The sequence below is a fragment of the Mirounga leonina genome, unplaced genomic scaffold (genome assembly GCF_011800145.1).
Source record: "Mirounga leonina isolate KUSES-001 unplaced genomic scaffold, KU_Mleo_1.0 Mir_127, whole genome shotgun sequence".
Lineage (NCBI taxonomy): Eukaryota > Metazoa > Chordata > Mammalia > Carnivora > Phocidae > Mirounga > Mirounga leonina.
Window position 1 is genome coordinate 32,568,213 of NW_023270316.1, and position 22,748 is coordinate 32,590,960.

The following is a 22,748-nucleotide window of genomic DNA, read 5'->3' on the forward strand; positions in this document are numbered from 1 at the left end:
TGGGGTTTATAGACAAAACTCCCTGTCTTTGCTTTTGATATGGGAACAGGAGGGATTTTTTTTTTCCCCTTTCACTTTTTCTCCCTTCTTTCATTTCCCTTTCTCTCTCTCGCTTTTTTTTCTTTTTGGCATTTTAGAAAACTCTTTTCACTCTCTAAAAGGCTCAACTCTCTTGCTGGAATTTTTTTAAAAGTTGGCTTTAGAACTCAAAACTGATCAATGCCCTCTTTGTTCCAGATGGTACCCGCCCTCTTTCTGGAAGGACAACTGCCATTGACAAAATGGGTGGGGAGGCTCAGAGGCCAAAAAAAAAAAGTCCAGGATATGAAAATATTTCATAAAACGCCTATTACACTCACATCTGGGTGATACAATAAGAGTGATTATGAAGGATTTTAAAACTCTTCATCACTATTACATTATACTTGCTTGACAAGTGCATAAAATGATGCTTTGGATGGGGACATTTATATATTCCTTTACCATAAACTCATCTCACAGTAAGCCAAGAAGAGTTCCCATGTTTTAGATCTTTATATACATGGAAGCAAAAATAATATCACTAGATAAAATAAAATTTAAAATTGTAAGGTTTATTCTGTGAATGCTTGTGTGTAAACAATTGGAGAGAGAATTAGCTTTTAACTGTGTGATCCTTATACACTCTTGGAATTTTAACTTCACATACCAATTAACCTCTGCATTACTCTCATGAAAATTGAGTTGCCCAGAGAAAATTGGATGGTTCTTTCTTGATATTCTTATGTTTAAAAATTATAGTTTTGTAAAGATGCCTGCAAAAGTACTTTATAGAATTCAAAATAGCCATCAAAAGAAACTAGAAAATCTGGACAGTGTTTTCTCTTCTTGCTATCAATTATTTATTATGACCACATGAATAATTCTAGTCATTATTATTATTTCAATAGCTATTATATACTTGAAAGTTGCTAAAAAAAATAATAAACTCTACTTTTCTGAGACCTTATCTCTTTAAGACTTACAGCTGAGTGCAGGTCATGTTCACTTTACCATTTGAAATTTTTGCTCAGGGCCTGGAACGGCAAAGAAACCAAATAAATGTTCGCCAAATTAATTAACTATTGAAAGTAAACTCTCACCTTTGCCAAACTTCTATTGAGCACGCCGTCTCTTCATGTGTACACATTTTAAATTAAACTAACTGAATAAAAAAGATGTAGAAAACACACAAGTTTTAAAAAATTCTAAACAAACATTTTGCTATATATGTCTACAGTATCTTTTAACAATGCCTTCTCAGGATCTTGGTCAGAGTCCAGGTAGGAAAGAGATGATGCAGTCGAGTTGTATACTTGGGGAGAATTTAATTAAGGGATTACTTTCAAGGGTGTGGAAAGTACAAAAGATAGTGCAGTACCATGGGGCTGGTTACCAGGGGCCCTGGTACCATCCTCAGGCTGAAAGAAGTTGTTGGGGGGGCGGGCAGAACCTTAAGATGGAGAAAGCTTCACAACTCACCATCCTCAGAAGGCTCTACCAAAAAATGAAGAAACCAAGTTAAGAACACAAATGTATATTTCTGTTACAAAATCAAGTAATATTTTAAAGATATTTATTTATTTATTTATTTATTTGATGGGGGGGAGAGAGAGAGAGAGAGCGAGCGTGCGCACAAGGAGGGGGAGCTGCAGGCAGAGGGAGAGGGAGAAGCAGGCTCCCCGCTGAGCAGAGAGCCAGATGCTGAGCAGACTGCTGGACATGGGGCTCGATCCCGGGACCCTGGGATCATGACCTGAGCCAAAGGCAGTTGCTTAACCAGCTGAGCCACCCAGGCGTCGCTCAAGGAGCATTTTAAATGGATTAGTTATCCCTCTTTCCCAATACTTACTGGCACCTCTCATTGACAATATTATAAACATTATGTGACTTTGGACCAAGGAATGCAGCCAACCCAGCCATCCCTGAACCCTGCAAGAAGACTGTAGGGAACAAATACCCTGTCTTTATTCTCTTTCCTCCCTCTGATCTCCCGCTAGTATTCCCCTTGACAGACTCAACCAGAAGTCAGAGGCAAGAAACCTGCTGCTGTCTATCAGTCAGTCTCCAGAGAAGGGTGAAGGAGAGTGGCAAGGGAAGCTAGAGAAACACAAAACACCTAACACACCCAATGTGTTTGTTGTCTTGCAATTTACACAAGATTGCATGTGTGATCTTTAAAATATTTTGCACCTGATGTGTGCTTAAAAACTATAAAAGGGCTGGGGCTCAGTCAGTTAAGTGTCTACCTTCAGCTCAAGTCATGATCCTGGGGTTGTGGGGTCCAGCCCCGCTTCAGGCTCCCTGCTCAGGGGGGAGTCTGCTTCTCCTTCTGCCCCTCCCCCTTGCTCGTGCGCTCTCTGTCTCTCAAACAAACAAAATCTTTTTTAAAAAAGTATAAAAGAGGTAACAAAAGAATATATTCATGCATATCAAGAGTACCATACTTTGTGTCATTTTCTTTTCATAATACCTCATAGTAACAACAGTAAATACCTATTTTGAGTTTTCATTATGTGCCAGGTACCATACATTCTCCAACTGTAGGGGGGGTGTCATGCTTTGTGGCCACCAGCCATAAAAAGCCTCTTTAAATGTATGGAGTTTTTCTCTTTGAGTCTTGCATTGCAGGGTAGAAACCAGGGTTGCGTGTCCCACCTCAGGCACCCACGTTAGGCCAACCAGACTCATCCCAACCAGACTGAGCTTGGAGGAGAGCAGGGAGGTAGGAGGTGGTGCAAGGACTCCCTTTCCCTGGCGCACGTGGTGAGGCATGGCACAGAGACTAGAGTGATGGGGTTCCCAGCAGCAAGTTCTTTGCTCAGCCCTGCAGTGCACCAGCAAAGATATGGATTCAATATTTTTCTTGGCGGTGAGGCCACTGTTGCTGATTCTCTGGCCCTCTCAAAGATTTTTGTAAACCATCTTTAATCATTTTCTTTTCTCCTAAAACTAGCTAAATTAAGTTCTGCTGTTTATAAATGGCTTTCTTTAAACCTGGTAATAAATATTTTAAACAACATTTTAATACAATCTTATGAGGTATTGTTGCCAATAAAGAAACTGGACCTTGGAAAAGTTAAGATCACACAATTTGTAAGTGACCAAAGGGCCCAAATGGCCTCTTTTCCCCATCCGCTATCTACAACAACAAACTCCTCAAGAGAAGGAAGTCCTGAGGGAGACAGTTGAGAGAGACTGAGGCACGCACATTAATTACCAGGTGAGAGGCTCTTATAGCTCCAACTGTGTCTATGAAAAAGGAATAAAGGAATCAGGTCATTTTCCGATGTAAGTAGGAAAGAAGAGTGTCGTCTAGGAATGACAGCTACCTCAAAATGAAAACAGAGTGTCTTTCTTTTGTTTTTTCCTCCCTTTGAGCATCTTTAAATGTGGAAAAGAAGTCATCTAGACCCCTTTGGGCCTTGGAGCACTGCATACATATTTGGTTTCATCTTCATTAATTCTTTAAGAAGCAATTGGCAAAATTTTCCATAAAGTTCTGCTCTATTCACTCTCCTCTGGTTCCTGAATTCATGCATGCTCTGTTCTGCAAAGATCACCTCTTTCACCTATTTTCATCACCGGCTCAAAAAAAAATTTTTTTTATTGGGGATTTGCAGTCACAAGCGTTACAGCCTATATCATGTACCTTTCTCGCAGCTTGTCCTGTCTTTCCTTCCTTCTTTCATCCTTCTTTGCCAGATTACCCCCAGTTCTCCAAATTATATTCCTTTCAGGAAAAAGAGAAATGTAGTCTTTCCCTTACAACAAACATATATGCAAACTCATTCAAAGGTTCAGCAAAATGAAAGATCACCATCCACTTAATGAAACCCACTGTCCTCAGAAGGTGATAAAAACAACAACAAAAAAAAGTCAAAGAAACCAAGCTAAAGAACTCCCCTGAACTGGCCAATCTGACAGTCTAGGAAGTTTTTGTCTCAAAGATGTTAAGGAAGGACCCACGTGTGCAAGTCGGGAGCCTCGTGCCCGTTAACCTGCCTTCTAAATAGGCCTCTGTACTAGAGCTTTGTGGTCACCCAGTGAGAATTTCTCCAGAGTAATTCCAGGAAAAATCCACCACCACTTACTTCCTTGGAGCAAGAGATGACTCCCGGGTGCTGAAGCACGTGACTCTCCTTAACCAGGGAGGAATCTGGCCTTTTGTGAGAAAAGCCTTGGGGACTAAGAAGCAAGAAGGGAAATGAGCGCTTTTCAGGAGTGCGTCAGAATGCATTGGTACTAGTTGGTTACACAGAAGTGGAAAGAAAATGAATTTAACTCAGCGACAACAGATTTTCCAGAGCTTTGGGCATTGGTATTCTGTGGCAGTTAAGAGTGGACAGGAAGGAGGAAAATCCAACTTGTGATAAAGCAACAATAAAAGAACTTCAGATGTGGCTTAGCCAGATAGGACATGATAAATCAGCCACCTGTATGCCGCAAATGCCAAGCTCCTTCGATCTCCTTGCTAATTCAAACACAGAATATACTGCTTGTCACATGCTTCACATAAAATCCTTTGAAAAGGAAATTCATTAGAGAGAGAGAGCGTTCTTACAATGAAGCAGACATTTATTGCTAAAATGATTGCTGACCTGGCTTTCTAGTTGTTTTTGGTTCACATTAAGATACTCATAGCTTCTGGCTTCAAAAGCATATTGAGTGTAAAGTAATGTGCGTTGGTGCCCTGTGCTTCCAGAGGTCACAAGTAGAGTAACCCCAGACCCTAAGAACACATCTGGGAATCCAAACATAAGTGGTGAAAAAGGACTCTGAACAGCGAGGAAAACAGTTGTCACAAAGCACATACACTTTCTTCTGGAGGGAGGAAAAGTGTTGATTGGTCATTTGAACACTCAATCCCAGCTCTCGCACTTAGAAACGTCGGTACCCTGAGCATCTTTATCAGTAAATGCAAATAATAGTATCTATTACATAAGGTCTCTATGAAGATTTAATAAGATAACGCGTATAAACATCTACCTGAAACATAAAAGACACTTAATAAGTGGTAGCTGTTATAATTATTATTTTGAAGACTAGGAACTTCTTTCATTCTCTCCTTCAGAAAATAAAATATTAATTAAAGAAACATTAGAAGCCAAGAAGATATTCACATACATAAAAAGTAACAGCTGACAGAAATCAAGTAACCAGAAAAACAACAGAGGCATAGTATTCAGAACCCAGTCCCACTCCTGGCAAAAAGCCTCTTAAGACTACCTCTTAAAGGGGTACCTGGGTGGCTCAGTCGTTGGGCGTCTGCCTTCGGCTCAGATCATGATCTCGGGGTCCTGGGATCGAGCCCCGCATTGGGCTCCCGGCTCAGCGAGGAGTCTGCTTCTCCCTCTCCCACTCCCCCTGCTTGTGTTCCCTCCCTCGCTGTGTCTCTCTCTGTCAAATAAATAAATAAATAAAATCTTAAAAAAAAGAAAAAAGACTACCTCTTAAAGATCTCACCTCATTAAAGCACAGAAATGATGTCCATAATGATGACGCCTAAACATCAAGGAAAGATTAACTTTACTATATGCTGTACAAGAAAGCAAGGGAGATATGTGATATATCCTTGAATCATTTCTATAAAAGATTTTCAATTAAAGAAAAAAAATAACTATTGCTTGGGGCACCTGGGTGACTCAGTCAGTTAAGCCTCAGACTCTTGATCTCAGCTCAGGTCTTGATCTCAGTCAGGGTCGTGAGTTCAAGCTCCACTTGGCCCCATGGTGGGCAATGGAGCCTACTTTAGGAAAAAACAAAACAAAAAACTATGGGGCGCCTGGGTGGCTCAGCTGGTTAAGTGGCCAACTCCTGAATTATGCTGAAGTCATGATCTCAGGGTGGTGAGATTGAGCCCAACATCAGGCTCTGGACTCAGCGTGGAGTCTGTTTGTCCCTCTCCCTCTCCCTCTACCCCTCACCCACTTGCGTTGTTTTTTTTTCCTCTCGCTCTCTTTCTAAATTAAGCAAATAAAATCTTAAAAAAAAAAAAAAGATTGCATCTTCAAAGGATAAACTTCAAATTTAAACTTTACTAAAATATCTTTTTCACCTATTAGGTTAGATTAGACTTGCCAAGATTAAGAAGTTTTGCACTTTACTGCTATGAAGAACAAGTGTCAGATATAGACATTGTTTAGGAAGGAAAGCTATTGATCTAGGGTGCATTTTTATTGTCCTATTGTTTGTCTTACAAAACAAGATGAAAAATTGGTTCTTCGATTTTTCTTATGAGCCTACCATTGTCTATAATTCCTTTATGCCCTGAAAATGTTATAGAGGAGGCTTAGCAAATATATTTTTCCAAAATGAGTTCAGTGAAACAACTCCAACAAAACGATCCACTAGAAAGAGGTCTCTGTGACCAAATAGGTTTGGGAACCCTAAGTGTCATTCTTCATGCCTGGATATTCATGAGGCACAGAAGCATTTTCAAATGTATTTAGGTAGGAAAGTCACTTTTTGCTTTTCAACTGAACACCTATCAACAGGAAAATAATATGGAAAGTAGTTACTGAATTTGATTATCAACTTCACAATATTTTCAGAAAAGTAGTATTATATTGAAGTAATACTTCAATGTATATTACTGTAATTCTAATGTGAATATTTTGTTGTAACAGCCTACTTGATTGATACAATTGAGGTCTGGTTTGTTCACTGGTATATCCTCAACTCTCAGAACAGTGCCTGGCACATAATAGGTAGTTAATAAGTACTTGTTAGATGAATAAATGACAGCCTGAGTGGAATATACTAATGAATATACTTAGTAATACACTAATTACCTAAGAATTAAATGCACAAAACACCAAAACTATACTAACCCACTTTTTCTCTTCGTATTTTTGTTATTCTAATGATATTCTCAGAACTTAAGATGTCTCGAAGGAACAGCATTGCAAACATTGTTTTTTTAAGTAGACATTGAAAAAAACAGAATAATTGTTATTTAGTAAGGCATTGGTCATTGGAAGGTCACACGTAATGCATTTAGTGAGCAAATGCTAAATAACTGTTTTTTCTTCTGGCTACGCCCCAATTTGCAGTAACTCTCAGCTCCTTGGAACTGACCTGGCTTGGGTTTGTCAGTGTTTCAAACCATGAAATGTGTCAGAGTTGGGATCACGTCAAAGTCAGACAGTGCCCAAGCAGCTTAGCATATCACTGTCAAATGCCAGAACAAGGGTTTGCTGAGTCATCCTGGCATCCTTCAGGGAGCAGGAAAATATTATACAACCTCTCTGGTCCCCAGCTATCCCTGGGGCAAATCAAACTTGGGTAAATTAATTAAGTTATATGTCCCTTCAGTCATTCATTGAATATTTACTTACTGTCTACCATGTTCCCAATAGAATGCTGGGTATTAAATTACTCCACATGGGTTCCCTGTTAACGACAACAAAATTTCATGAGTGGCTACTATGTCCCGAGAACTGTACAAGAACTTTACATGATGTCTCATTCAACCCCACAGCAATCCTGGGAGATCACTACACTCATTAACCCATTTTATAAATGAGGCCACAAAGACACACAGACACTATGGAGCTTGGCCACACAGCTAGTAGGGGATGGCAGGAATTTGAACCCAGGCTGGGACTAACTGCTGCGCCTGTAATTTTAACCTCTGAGAAATAATGGTGTCTGTCCTCCCTGGAAGTAAGTATCTACATCAACATTTTTACAAGAGGGGAGCTAAAATTTGTTGAGCTTCATCTGTGCACAGGCCCCTTGTTTTATATATGGGATCTTATTTAATAGAGCCACACAATGAAGCAGTAGAGAGCAGGAATTAAGAGCACGAGGCCAGTTAGTTAAATTCCTGGGTTCAAATTCCAGTTCCGCCACTTTCTAGCTATGTCCTTGAGCAATTGATTTCACTTCTCTGTGTCTGTGTCCCCATCTGTAAAAGAAAAAGTAAAAACCTTATAGGATCAGTATTACTAAATGAATTAATATATAAACAAAACACTTAGGCCACGGCTGGCAAATTATAAGCCCTATATGTCTTAATTTTTTTTTAATTTAGGTAAAAGCTAGTTTAAATAACCAACTAAAGTCACTTTTAAAAAAATCATGGAAGGAAATGGAAGCGTTGGAGGAAAGCAAAAAAGATAACTCCTCTGCCCTACACCTCACCATGGGATGTTATATAGCCAATATCCTCACCTTCCAGTGTCATCTGGGTTAGGTGTCTCTGAGCCTCAGGATGCTCTTGTCTCCAAATGCACCCTTCACCATCACCTTCTCCAGAATTTCCAGCCGCTTTGCCCCAGGCTGTCTCAGGATCCTAGACTACCGCTTAGTCTTCTGAGGGTGGGGCAGGGTCGAGGGACTCTGGCCCGAGGCCCACCCATCCATTCTTTCGTATCTGAAAACAGGGCTTTAGTTAGGTCTTCATGGCTCCACATAACATTGTGGAAGGGAAAGGTGGCTAAGTAAGAAGAATTGAGCCTAAGTTTTAAGTGAAAAATATTATAATTACCACAGATTAAAATGAGCACAGGCCAGCAAAAGAAACTGTTACCAATCTTAAAGCATTACAGTTTCATATATGTATCCAAAGAAAAAACTTTTTGAACAAATGATCATTAAGACTGTGTTTCTAAGTTACTTGTGTTTGTTCTTTTTCCGGAGGAGTCTGGTGATTGCTATATGATTGCACATCTAGAGGATACAGTTTCAACTAGTGTGTATAAAAACCTCACAATTTTAAAGTACTTCATTAATCATTAGCCATAGCAACAATCTTAGCTCATCACTATTCTGATTACAGAACTCCAGATGACCTACAGCATAGTTAAGAGGTCTTATGAGTCAAAATTATTGGTCTGGCCAGTGTTATCACCATTCAGAGCTGAAAGTTGGCTGTTACTTGACCCTTGTTGCCTCTTCCTGCTCTTCTATCCAACAGCCCAAACTTCTTTGGCCCTAAACTAAGCCTGTCAACTTACAATGCATAATAACCTGCCAATGAAGTTGAAACAACCCTCCAAGCTGTTGTTGATCAAGTCGGAAATAAATATTGTTGACTGACTGTTATGTGGACTGGTGAACTAGTTTGCTGTTTGTGCCAGCCTCGCTCTGTCCTTGATCTCATTTGTGGTTTTGGAGGCCTCGGTGGTTTCTAAAGTTTATTGTTATAAATTCTGAGATGATTCAAGAGCATTAGGCGATACAAGAGAAGGACCTCAATAAGGAATTTCTTAGTATACTCTTGATGGAACAGGAAGAAATATTTATTTTGTTATAGTTTATAACAAAGATGGTTTATAACAAAATTTAATTTAACTTAATATAGTCTATAACGATGTATATGTTATTTTCTCAACATAGCTTAAAGAAAGTATTGGCATATGTATAGACTCTTTGGGGAACTTGACTCCATCTTGCCTGAGAGATAACCACTACAGAGTAGATACGTTCCCAGTGGGTAGGACCATATTTATCTACATCACTAGTACCGGATTGAAGAGGCACTTAATGCATACTTAATGCACACTTAATGCATACTCAATGCATGATAGTGAAGTGTTTACATCAGATCATCATGTAAAATTAGTGCCAACTTCGTATTTCAATCGTAAAATGTCCATTCAGTCCATTAGTCCTTTACCCTCTTAGATAAATGCTGCAGTTTTTCTACATAAAAACTGATTGTGAAGTTAAATATTGTTTAAAAGCAGAACCAATAAAAATATTTTTATTTCTGGTTGGGCCTACTGGTCAACAGAATTCTACTGTTGTTGTGCTACTGAGTACTGAGTACTGTGTCTCTTGGCTCCAGGAGAGTGTTGCAGCCTTCTATGAATGCAACCCTTAGCTGACTATGGATTGCACTAAGCTTGCATGCATAATTACAAAGTCTCCAGTAATTACGGTTTATCTCTGCATACTTTTGAACATTTATAATGGAGAAAATATTTGCTGGAGGAAATTCTCATCAAAACATTATTTGCAAGAATGTTGCTCACACAGTTCTTTCTCAATGCATATTGCTGTGTTCCATAAATAACAGCGTTAAATATTGCAGCATTCTTGGGAGGAAGTCAAGCAGGAATATTATAGTCTTTTTTTTTTTTTTTAAATAGTTTTTTTAAATAGTTTGAGAAAACTAAATCCTCTTCTGGTTTACCATATTGAGTTAGCCACACCCATTTCTGGGCTTTCATGGAAGTTTGTCATCCCTACAAGTTTGTGAGCTCTAAGCTGAGACTATATTTTAATTATCTTTTGAAATAACATTTATTAAGAATTTTTCTTGGCAGAAAGATTAGAAAGTACAACATAAAGAAAAAAGTCTGTCAGCAATACTGCTAAAAATGTTTTGATGTTTAAAAGCCTTTTTATGCTTATATTTAGTGCTTTCCAAACATCATTGTACGTGAGTCACCTGGGGATCGTGTTCAATGTAGATTGTGATTCAGGAGATCTAAGGGCCTGAGATTCTGGATTTCTGTCAAGCTCCCAGGTGATGCCGAGGCTAGTGGTCCATGGATCATACCTTGAATAGCATGTCCTATATAACTTTATAACTGCTGCTGTCACTTTATTAGAATGCAGATTAAATGTTCTTAAAATCTTTGACAGGTTTTCCAAATATATTATTAGTGGAATTTTTTTCCTTGTTTAAAATTATCCTGAAATGGGGAATTGATGCATAGTTTGGTGGCCACGATAGTACCCTCACAACTAGATAAAATTGTTTTGTGATTCAGGAAAGGAGTGGTGGTATCATGGTAAGGAGTATCATGGCTTGTGAAGATGGCAGAATTTAGAAAAGAAATGTATTTGGTAATAGCAAAGTGGCAGAGATATGAGGGCCACATTAAGACAGAGAGGCATGGAGAGTAGAGTCTAGATGGATGGAAATCTATGACAAGTCTTATGCTTTGTCTTTGGGTGAATGAAAGAAATGTATTGCTTCAACCCATTTCACCACTTAGTCTGCTAGATATGTCTGTGATATATCTGAACAAAATGGAAGAATTATTATGTCAGTAGGAATTATATAGATATTTTAGGTATGATTGTAAGACTTGGGAGTGGGGAAAAGAAACAGGCTTGCCAGAAGGCTGCGCTTTTTTGCTAGTGTTCTCCTTTAATGAAATGTTAACTCCTAGAGCAAATCACTCAAGGCCATTTGATATTCCAGCTATCACACTGGGTGCACTCAATATTTATCAAAGGGTCATGGTGCTTTAAAAGGACTTGGTAATACCTCCTTCTCTTCTACTTTATGTACAAATTCTTTGATTTAAAACAATTCATTTTATCAGTGAGGAAAATGGTGTTAGTATAGATTGTCACCCAGACACAGAGATAATTATTATTGAAGCACTAAATTTTGACATAGAAGTTTTTTTTGATAAGATCATTCTTGAACTAATATGCTTTGTCTTTGGATGAATGAAAGAAATGCACTGCTTCAGCCCGTTTCACCACTTAGCCTACTACATATGTCTGTGATATATTTGAACAAAATGGAAGAATTATTATATCAGTTGAAATTCTATAGATATTTTAACTATGAGTGTAAGAACTAGAAATAAATGAATTCACTCTTCTATTTAACAAGATCTATTGAGTAACTACTATTTACCTGATAAGGTATTAGGGAAATAAGAAATGGAAAAATATGGTCTATGTCTCTACAATGTAGCAGGAGAAAGCTTCAGAAATAAATGAAAGCAACAATGTAATAGCTGTGATGATACTCTGGACCCACAAAAAGGGGAGTAATCACTCCTACTTGGGAGGAATCAAAAGTAATGCCAAGATAGCATGACAGCTGAGAAGTGAAATGTGAATGACTATTAGATTCTGTTATATGTTTTAGGCATTGTGCTAAGAATCACAGCAAAGGGGGTATAATGTAACAACTTCACATATGTTCATAGAGTACTTTATTCCATGTAACATAATGAGTTATCATCTTTATTTTCAAAATCTATAGTCTAGGTTAGGAGATGAGACATATAGATGAGTATGTGTATGCATGCGTGCATGTGTGTATGTTAACAGAAGTGTCTCAGTGCTAAGTGAATATAGTGTAAATAAATGGCAAAGGAGGGGGAGAGCACTATGAACTCAGCTGACCCAGGAGGACTACAAGGTGAGGGTGGAACTGGAGGAGGACCTGGGTCAGTGGAAAATGGCTATTTTAGTTGGAGGGTATGACAAGGCAAAGGCATGGGCACAAGATTACATCACCAAGGATATTTCCATTACAAGAAACAGAAATCTTAAGACAGATTGGCCTAAACAGTAAAGGAAATGTGTTATTCAGAGAACTGGAAAGTGTCAAGGTAGGGTAGACTTTAAGGCACTTGATTCAAAAGTCATTTGGCTCATGTCCTTGTGATTCTCTCAGCTCTGCCCTCGTCTCTATCCTACGTTGTTCTGGGCTGGTTTTACTCAGAGTAGCAGAAATGGCTGGAGTGTATCAGGAGGCAAAGATTCAGGGTCACAATATTCCAGGCATAATTCCTGAGATTTGTTCTAAGTGGACTGGCTCGGGCCAAATTGCTGCCCCTAAGCCTGTCCTTCTTCAGGGGGATGGGGGTGCAGACTAGATTAGCAGTGGAGGAGTCAGCTTCCCAGGAAACATGAGAATTTTCCAAGCAGAAATAAGACAACTGTTAGGAGGTGGGGAATGGATATCAGATAGGAGTCAAGGAGTGACAACTACAGCTTAGTTCAGAGGACATTCTCCTGCCCTCAGGACACATTGTCTCCCTCCTTTTGCCACCATTGTCAAGTGCCATGTTCATATAGAAAGTGAACACTTAACCTGATCATTGGTAGTGCGTCTGCTTCCTCTGGTAGAATATGAACTTTCTGAGGGCTAGGACCGTATTTCTTATTCATCTTTTATCTCCAGCACCAAGGAGAGCAGGCATAGTAGACGCTCAAGAAATTGGTGCGATTGAACAAATCGTTGTACAAAAGAACTTTAATATGACAATGCTGGCCTCCAAAAGAAAGAAAATGAAGTCAACAGCCCATTATCCACTTGGGGCTTGAGTTGAAAACAGTTTGGTCAAGGGTGGCATTTTCCAAAGTGCGTTCCAAGAAATACTAGTCTCACATGATGTTCCTGGAAAAAGAGTTACCCGTCAAAACAGTTTAGGAATAACTGCCTTCAGTGTGCCCCCCACATGCTTCTAAGGAGGCTTGTCATATGTGTGGGTATTACACACACATTACTTTATGTGAAAAAAAAAATGCTGAATGGATGTAACCAAGCAGTTCTCAAGCTTCTCTGACAACTGCCCATTCTTCATGCTTCTCCACATAGTGTTTGTTCATTTTTAAGGAACCACTATCTTGTTTTCTATAAGGAAATGCATCACTTGTTCCAGTATAAGAATGCCAAGAACACTTCTCTCTCTGTGCGTTCTTAACAGCAAAAATGAGGTTGCTCTTCCTTCTCATGTGCACTGTCCACAGCAGTTGGAGGAGATTCTGGGTTCCCTCCATGGCTGGTAAAGACAGGGACGGGCTCCTGATCCCAGGCATTCTGCCCTCTCACCTCCCCCGACGAAAAGTAACAGAAAGACGTTCCTTCCCCACATGCACATGATGTAACAGAAAGTAAAGTAAACCCTGGCACCTCTCCTGGGATACTGTAGCCTGGTGCAGACCGTCGTATATGTTATATGGTGTTGGTAGACTGCTTGAACCAATTTCAACCTGACGTAACAGTGCAGCAATCAGCTTGGCCTCCAAATCTCTGCACGCTGTGCAGAGAAAACAAGTCATCCAGGGACAAAAGTGACTCTAACCTGATGTGAGTGGCTCCAGAAGCAATCCCTGCGAAGAATGTCTATGCAAACTAATCACTAATTCAAGAAAGGGGATTTTCAATTTGTGTGTCTGCTCATTTCTAAGGCAAAGGAATTGAGATCATAATTTTTATTGTGCAAAATTTTCAAACATAAATAAAAGCAGGAAGGGCAGTGTAAAAACAATCTTTGTGGGGCCCCTGGGTGGCATAGTCATTAAGCGTCTGCCTTCAGCTCAGGTCATGATCCAGGGTCCTGGGATCGAGCCCCACATCGGGCTCCCTGCTCTGTGGGAAGCCTGCTTCTCCCTCTCCCACTCCCCCTGCTTGTGTCCCTGCTCTTGCTATCTCTCTCTCAGTCAAATAAATAAATAAAATCTTAAAAAAAAAATCTTTGTATTCATCAGTTAGCTTAAACAATTATGGCATTTGTCCATGTGTTTTCATTTATACCCTCCCACCCTTGTTGTTTGTTTTCTAAACTATTTTAAACCAACTCTAAACATTATGCCATTTCCACTGTATTTTGCTATCCATCTCTGACCACGCCACATATATACCATGCCCTTATCAATTCTCATGGAAGTAATGGTAATTCCTTAATATCATCTGATACCTAGTTCATATTCACGGTTCCCAGGTTATCTCAAAGATTCATCTACGCAGTGTAGGCCCTCAGAGCAAATCAGGATCCAGACATGTATTTGCTTGCTATTTCTTATGTCTCATTCCCCATTGTTAGCTCCCCTTTTTTGTCTTTGCTATTATTTTTTTTAAAGATTTTATTTATTTATTTGAGAGAAAGAATGAGATAGAGAGAGAGCGCGAGAGGGGGGAGGGTCAGAGGGAGAAGCAGACTCCCTGCTGAGCAGGGAGCCCAATGCGGGACTCGATCCCAGGACTCCAGAATCATGACCTGAGCCCAAGGCAGTCACTTAACCAACTCAGCCACCCAGCCACCCTGTCTTTGCTATTATTGTCTACTTTATCTTTTTTCTTTTATGCTAGATGCATTTTTAAGATATTTTCTAGGATTTATTTTTGTAATATAATAAAAGGAATAAAAAATCAAATAGGTTGATCATCTTTTAAAATTTGAGTACAAAGTACATAAAAAATTAAATGGAGCTTATATTTTATCCTTTCTGTATAATGTCACTTATTTATCCTCAGCTATTTCTTTGTAGAAGGAAAAAAAAAAGGCAATAAGCTCAGGAAACGTAGTTCCTGAGTAATAGTTATGTTTTATAATTTTCTATTTATAATTTATAATTAATCATTCCTATAGGTGAGACAGGACAGTGACCCAAATCTACTGATTCCTGGGTGTCACAAAGCTTATTCTTGATGAAATAAGTCAAAACCTTAAGTGTTCTTCTCAAATAGCCTATATCCATCTAGGTTTCTTAATTTATTTTAAATTGTTAGAGTTAAATAACTCATGTATGTTTCATCTTTCCTATGCCATGATTGGGAAGAAATTTACAAAAGAATATCAGATGATGATTTTCAGAAACAGGATCCAGCCCTTTTAAGAATTTGCTAGTTAGCCATCCCTGTTTCAGAAAAGCTACATGCTAAATGGGTCACTTCATTGGCAAAGGCAGTAATTTCTGAGCCTTTATTTAGAAGAGATGAGAAAAGAAGGATAGATGGTGAAGAGAATTAGTAACACAATCTTTCAATTGCAGGTATTTCAATTGATTAACTGTCAGACCAAGCATTTCCCTAAATTCTGCAAACCAACTCAATCTGTCTTTTGACATCTTCTTTGCAATTTGTTAAGGCTTTTGGTCCAAGCAAGAACACCAAACCCTGACTATTAGTTTAGGTTTGATTTGTTAGTTGGAATTATTTTCCATAGGGAAATCTATACATTGCATGATAACTCCACAACCCAGTTAATCAAAACTCTTGTAACAGTCAAAGAATGTGCCAAAATGTCTTAAATAGGCACACACAGATTTGTAAAGTTATCTTCATTGTTTTCTTCTCAATTTGTTACAACTGTGATAGTCCTTCAGGCTCTGACCTTTAACAGAATAGCTCCTCTGTAAGCCATTTCTTTCTAACATGGGTAAGAAATTCTCTCCTTTTAAGTACAAGTTAATTATGTAATCATTCATCATTACCAGATGCTGATTTGGGGGACTGTTTGGAAAAGAAAGGATGTATACCTGCAGTCTTGTTTCTCAGGACATATTAAAGTAATTATGAGTTAAAAACTCCATGCACTCAGTGAAACAAACAAGAGGGATAAAGCTGTCAGTTTTTTAGCCACATGGAATATGCTACTCTGCAGTGTTGATCTTGATTAAGCAACCTCTGTTTCATAAACCACTGAGAAAGTAGAATTTAACTGGCTGGCAGAAGAACCATGGCATCAATATGTCTTTAAATGGAGGTCAGGGAGAAGTTAAATTACTGACTAAATGGGTAAAAATCTTCCCCCTGACATATAGCCTAATTTTTCAGTACATCTCCAGGCAAGACTGTGTGGTTACATTCATTTGAATCATTTTATTTTTACATTTTGCTTCATACTGAAAGGAGGATGGGGAAGATGTGACACTGGTGCTCAGGAAGGGCAGCCATATATAAGTAAGAGCACCTTCCTTGACACAATACTGTTTGCAAAGAAGCAACCATCTCTCCTGCAGGACAGATGCAACCAATCATGTTGAATGTACACAGGAGTCACCTCATGGTTTTAGTCATTTCTGCTAATAGGCATATCTCTCAACTTCTAAGCCTTTATACTATCTTCTGTCCAAATGGGCTCTCAATACGTGCATGAGGCCTTCTCTGTCTCTATTTTTTATAATCAAAGGCTTTTGGGTCATGAAATCTAAAATGGCAGGAGAGACCTAACTGATAGGTCTGACGGTCCAGGCCTGGCTGCCTAGCTTTGGGCTGTGCTCAACAGAAGGAAGGCTCAAAGGGCGAGAGAAGTTTCTGGCATGTGGGATACAGTAGGCACTCATCAAATACTTACTCACCAGCAGGTGACTATGTACAGTATCTATCATCTCATTTTTTAAGGATAAGGCAGGGCTTATATTTTTATACCTTTTAAAAGGTAAAAAGAAACTGGATAAAGAGTAACAGATTATAAAATGTTAGTAAAACTGGGGTTGGGGCAAAAATGGGGCCATTACTTCCGCTGGATTACTACTGAAACAAGGTATTGCAAGAAAACTCTGGGACTGGAGACAGTCAAATGGAAGAACTCCCTCCTGGGCTCAGTTTCAGCCTATAGATTGGAGTAGACAGAGGAATAGAAAAACCACGTCTTCAAGAACCAAAGAGATGAACCAGCCTCTATCCATAAATGAAAGAAACACTTTTATAGGGAGATGATCTTTCTTCTGTGACATCCTCATTCAATTTCTTGAAATTTAATATGCAGTTGAACCCTCTGCTCTTGTGAGTACCACAAAGAAGCACAAGAAATGCCCCCTGGTTTTCCTAAGACAGTGATGGTCAAGGCAATCAAGGTGTAAGATCACCTCCCTTTTTTTTTATATGATATGGCAGATACTGCTAATAGTTACCCACTCATATCTGTTCAGCGCTTCTTCCTTTTATAGAACACTGATTTTTTTTTTCTGCCTTGCAATGCATGTAATGAAAAAACTCTTTTCCAGCCTATTTGCACCAGAGGACAATGTGATGCCCACTAGCCCACTGGGTGGAGCTTTTGAGAACATCATGCAAGGGGGCAGAATTAGCCAGCATACATCCTTTGCCCTTTGGTCCTCTCCTTTTGCCTTCATGGAATATGTACCGAACACTGGTTGATGGCCATAAGGTGAAAACCGTACTGTTAGTCCGTTCAGTCTACTATACCCAAATACCACAGATGAGGGGGCTTACCAACAGCAGAAATTTATTGCTCACAGTTCTCGAGGCTGGAAATCCAAGATCAGGGTTCCAGCATGCCTGGGTTCTGCAGAGAGCCCCCTTCCAGGTTGTGGATGGCCAACTTTTTGTATCCTCCTTTGGTGGAAGGGGTGAGGGAGCTCCCTGGGGTCTCCTTTATGAGGACACTAATCCCATTAGTGAGTGTTCTGCCCTTGTGACCTAATTACCTCCCAAAAGGCCCTAGCTCCTAATAGCATCACTTTGGGCATTAGATGTCAACAAATTAATTTTGGGGAAACACAAACATTCAGCCTATAGCCCACGCTTTAGGAAAAATGACAGAGCTGAGGGCTGGAAGCAACGGACTCCCTGGTGGCATTGTAGCATACCAATGTGGGACCACCTGACTCTCATGTTTTTTATGTGAGAAAATAAAAGCCCTAATGTATTTAAACCTAGTTTTAGAGGTTTCTGTTGCTCGCAGTCAAACACAATCCCCAACTGTATTTCATTCATTAATATAACGTATTGCATACATTAGCTCATTAACATTTGATGATGTGAAATCCTCTGGGGTAGGAATTATTATTACAAGACCAAAGTGAATTACCTAGCATCAAATCTTTTAGTTATCTTGAATTTTTCTCTTCCTCTTAAATCACAAATCCAATTTCCCCCAAATCTTTCTGGCTTCTCGTCTCCACCTGCACTATCATGGCCTTAGATCAGACTTTCCTCACCTGTAACATTTGCAAAGTCCTCCTGATTATTCTATGTTCAGTCTCATTCATTTATTTATGCATGCAGCCACTCTTTATTGAATGTCCAGCACAATACTAGATGCTGAAGAAAGAGTAGTGAAGTAGACTGACGTGGCTCATGTCAGTAAACCTCTTGGATTCTTCCTTACTGTCATCAGTGATCCTCCAAAAAATGTATATGTGATCATGTTATTCCTTATGCAAAATCCTAAAGGCTTTCCATAACCTATAGGTAAAACTAAAAAGTTTAAATTTCATGGAAGGTCATTCAGAACCCCACAATATGATAACTTTCCAAACTCATCTCACCGCCTTCCATCACCTATTTCTCCCATGTTTCCTATTTTCAAGTTCACTGAACTGCTTGCTAGGTAATGTATTTAAAATGCCTTATGCAAGGCTAGCAAAAATAGGCACTTTCCTCAGCCCTTCCTCAAATACACTATACATTTTTACACCTCCTGAGTTTGCATACAGTTTTGCCCGAAATTTCTTGTTCACGTTCCCTCCCAGAAGACCATCTTAAGGAGAGTTCAAGATCCAACTTCAAGACTGTGAGCTCTATGTGTCCCTGATGATATGGGAGAATGAACTGTTATGCTTTATGCCTCTTTACCACATCCTAGAACAAAAAAAGTTACTAAATAGATTGAAAAGAATTACTCATAAACGCACTTAATTTGCTTCAAATAAATCAGGTTTCTGGTAACTGACCATTGGTGTTAATGTACTGTTTGAGAGAGATCAAAGACGATTCTTTAGAACTGGCTGTAGTGGGAACCTAATTGTGACACATTCCCAGTAACCCAAAGGCAGCTAAAATGTTCAGCTGTATAATGGTCTGAAGCAATGGTAACATCTAATGTAGCAAGTGCAACTAATTTAATTAATTCCATATCTGTTAAGCACCTAATGGGTGGACCTAGGTGGAGCTGCTGACAAAGTAGACAGACTGGGGTAAAGCCAGAGTTGAGAGAGGGGAAAAGTGTAAGAATAATTAGGCAAGAAAATAGTATAGACAAAAGAATAAGTTATCAGGCCTCTAAGTGCAGATTAGATATGGAAGGAAATGAAAACACAAAGAGATTGATAAAATTGGGAGAAAAATTGGGAGATTAAGCAACTGAACCTCTCAGTGCAGTCGAAGACTCAGTGCAGTGGATGTCATTGGTGCAAATGCTACAAGGGATCATGTTTGGACAACAGGAAATCTGAGTTGAAGGTTTCAGTGCCGATGCAGTCTCTGGGGATGAGAACATACCTGAGCAATCATGGGTATGGAGTGGAATGAGATTGCCATTCATTGAGGTGAGGGGAGCAAAGCACCATGAGGTTAGATTGTTGGGCATCTCCACATGGACAGACAAGTCATCCAGAACAATGGCTGGATGAGGGCTGAAGACAAGGAATGTAAGTCAGATGAAAGATTTTATCTATTTGCAGAAGGTCATCTATGGGGAAGCATCAAGGGTCCTCAAGCTAAGTAGTTAACCTCCACAGCACAATGGGTATTTATGCAATGGTGGGAGAACAATGCTTTGGAGCAGTACTGGGGATACTTTCCCCCTCCAAATGTACCAAAGTCCAGTGCTGAAAAGGAGAAATGATTAGTTTTAGCTGAAAGGGTGAAGAGAAATTGTATCCTTGGGAGAAAACCAGGTTTAAATCAAATCAAGGAGATGTAATGAGTCTTCTGTGAAGATGATTAAGATGATAGAATTTTTCTTCATCACAAAATAGAATTTCTTGAAGATGTAAAATATTACAAGACAGTTGAATAGTAGGAGGCTGGCCAGGGGAGAGGAAACACAGAAAATCATCAGTATAAAAAATAGGAAGATAGCCCGAGGAGTTTCCTTTTTTACTAAGATGATAGGTTGTAAGGCACAGTGATTTAGTGGGCATCAGATTTTAAGGGAACCCTGGGCACAAGTGCTTTGAGGGCTGGCTCAGACTGAGCTTCAAGTATGTCCTAGGACAGGTAGGGTGAGCGGTGAGTCTTCTGTGACCTTTGTCTGGGTTCCCATGTGAACCTTATTGAGAAGTTATGATGTCTCTAAAGAAATTCTAACTCAGAAATTACGTAGTTTCCAGGTATTTTCCTCCTGGTGGAAACCTCCCAATGAGAGGGATGACTTAAGCTTTTGGAGAAGTATGGTATGGCCTAGACTGGGTCTCATCTTGGTGATGTCCCTGGAAACATCAATCAGAGATGAAATCCAGGAAGAGGAGACTCTCACTCTCAAAGACATAAAAAGGTCAGAAAATCATAATCATTGTTCTGACACATGGGAAAGAGACGAAAGCATTTGTTGAATAAATTAAGATGAATTTTAAGCTTTAACTTACTGTTAGAAAATAGAAGTTTTGATAGCATATTTTCAAATTGCTTCAAAGGACTAAGAAATACTTGTGGAGGGCCTGGGTGGCTCAGTCGGTTAAACTCTGACTCTTGGTTTCAGCCCAGGTAGTGATCTCAGGGTCATGAGATCGAGCCCCATTTGCTGAAGATTCTCTCTCTCTCCCTCTCCTCCTGTCCTCCCCTACTTGTGCGCACTCTCTCAAAAAGAAAAAAAAAAAAACAACTTGTCATTCTTTCTGGCTTCCCTGTATCTGAGTCGCTTCTCTTCTTGGGAGAGTTTCCATTTTATAAGTTAGAGGTAAACACTAATGCCAGCTCCTCACTTTTCCAGCCTCCCTTGCAGGTCAAAAACACGCATGAGAGGGGCACCTGGGTGGCTCAGTCAGTTAAGCATCTGCCTTCGGCTCAGGTCATGATCCCAGGGTCCTGGGATGGAGCCCTGTGTTGGGCTCCCTGCTCTGCGGGGAGCCTGCTTCTCCCTCTCCACCCCCTCCCCCCTGCTTGTGCTCTCTTCTCGCTCTCGCTCTCTCTCAAATAAATAAAATCTTAAAACAACAACAACAACAACAAGCCACGAGACCTAGACTCCACCAATGGGATGCAACTTCCCAGGCTTTATGCTAGGATCTGGCATGCAGAACGGCCAAGAAGTATTTCTTCTGGCAGGGGCTCTGGGGGCCAGATTCATTTCCTAGAGCAGCATTGGTAGCAGTGGCAATGGCAGGGCCAGTGTTCTATGCTGGTGGCATCCACAGTGTGAGCCACAGGACGCTGGGCTCGGTGACAGTGGGAGTCGTGCGCTCCCCCAGCCAGTTCTACATGTGAGTTGTACTGTTGCTCCTGACTACCTCTGGTCCTGGTGTTTCATACCCAACATCCTTTCAGTAAATTCAGTGTCTCCTTAATTCAGGTAAATCGGGTTTCTTATTTTGGCAACTAAAAACCCCACTGATACAGATACTTGCTCCAGAAATGGGATGTTAAAATGAGGAATTGGATAAATGGAGGAGGTGCTGTACTTGGCAGTGAAAAAACTGGGAAGCTAGTGATTCTTTTATGTGGTTGTGAAGCAATGTACCTGTTGAGCACAGATCATGGATGGGACTTTGCTGCCTTTGCTATTAGGGGAAATGGTAGGAACATCAATGGATGCCTTCCAGGGAGTCTCCATGGGAAAAAAACTAGTGAAGACTAAGGATGGACCAACTTCAAGAGGGCAGCAGCAGATAAATTTGAGCCAAAAAACAAGCTTAATCTTCCAGGCCCGTCTTAAACAATTTTTATAAGGTTGTTTCTGCCTGACAAAGAGAAAAATCCAGATGGCCAAGATTGGATTATGGGTATTGCCTTCCCACCCAGGGTTATTGTTTTAAATTGCCTCAGGGCAGAGGTCATTAATCTGAGGTCTAGGAGGACCGGCATCATGTTGAAGTCCCTGGCATGGAGTCAGGAATTCTCAGACTCACAGTCTATTTCTAGAAAAGATCGTTGGCTGTGTTATTATCCTGTGGAGTTGACTGGAAGCACCTGAAGCCTACTGAGTTCTTACAGGAATTGTATTACCAAAGAAAGCCCAAGGTTAATAAACACTAGCCTGTGACAGGCAATCCCTGGAGTTCCCAAGTGCCCACCAATACTAAGGCTCTGCAGGCCCAGGAAAGAGCATGTCTTCCAATGGTCATCACCAGTGTTGCCATAAACGAGAATTACATTGGTCTGGGTAGGGTGCATGCCATAACAAATCGACCCAAAATGTAGATGTCTCAAACACCATAGAAATTGTATTTCTTATTCACATAAGAGGACTGAGCAAGTGAAGAGGTAGATGGTACAGCCTTTATCCATGAGGGAATTCAAGGATCCAGGCTGAAAGAGGTTCTACCATATTAAACACAATCTTTTAAGCTAATCTCATCAAGAATCTCCATTTCAGTGAGCTAGAAGGGGA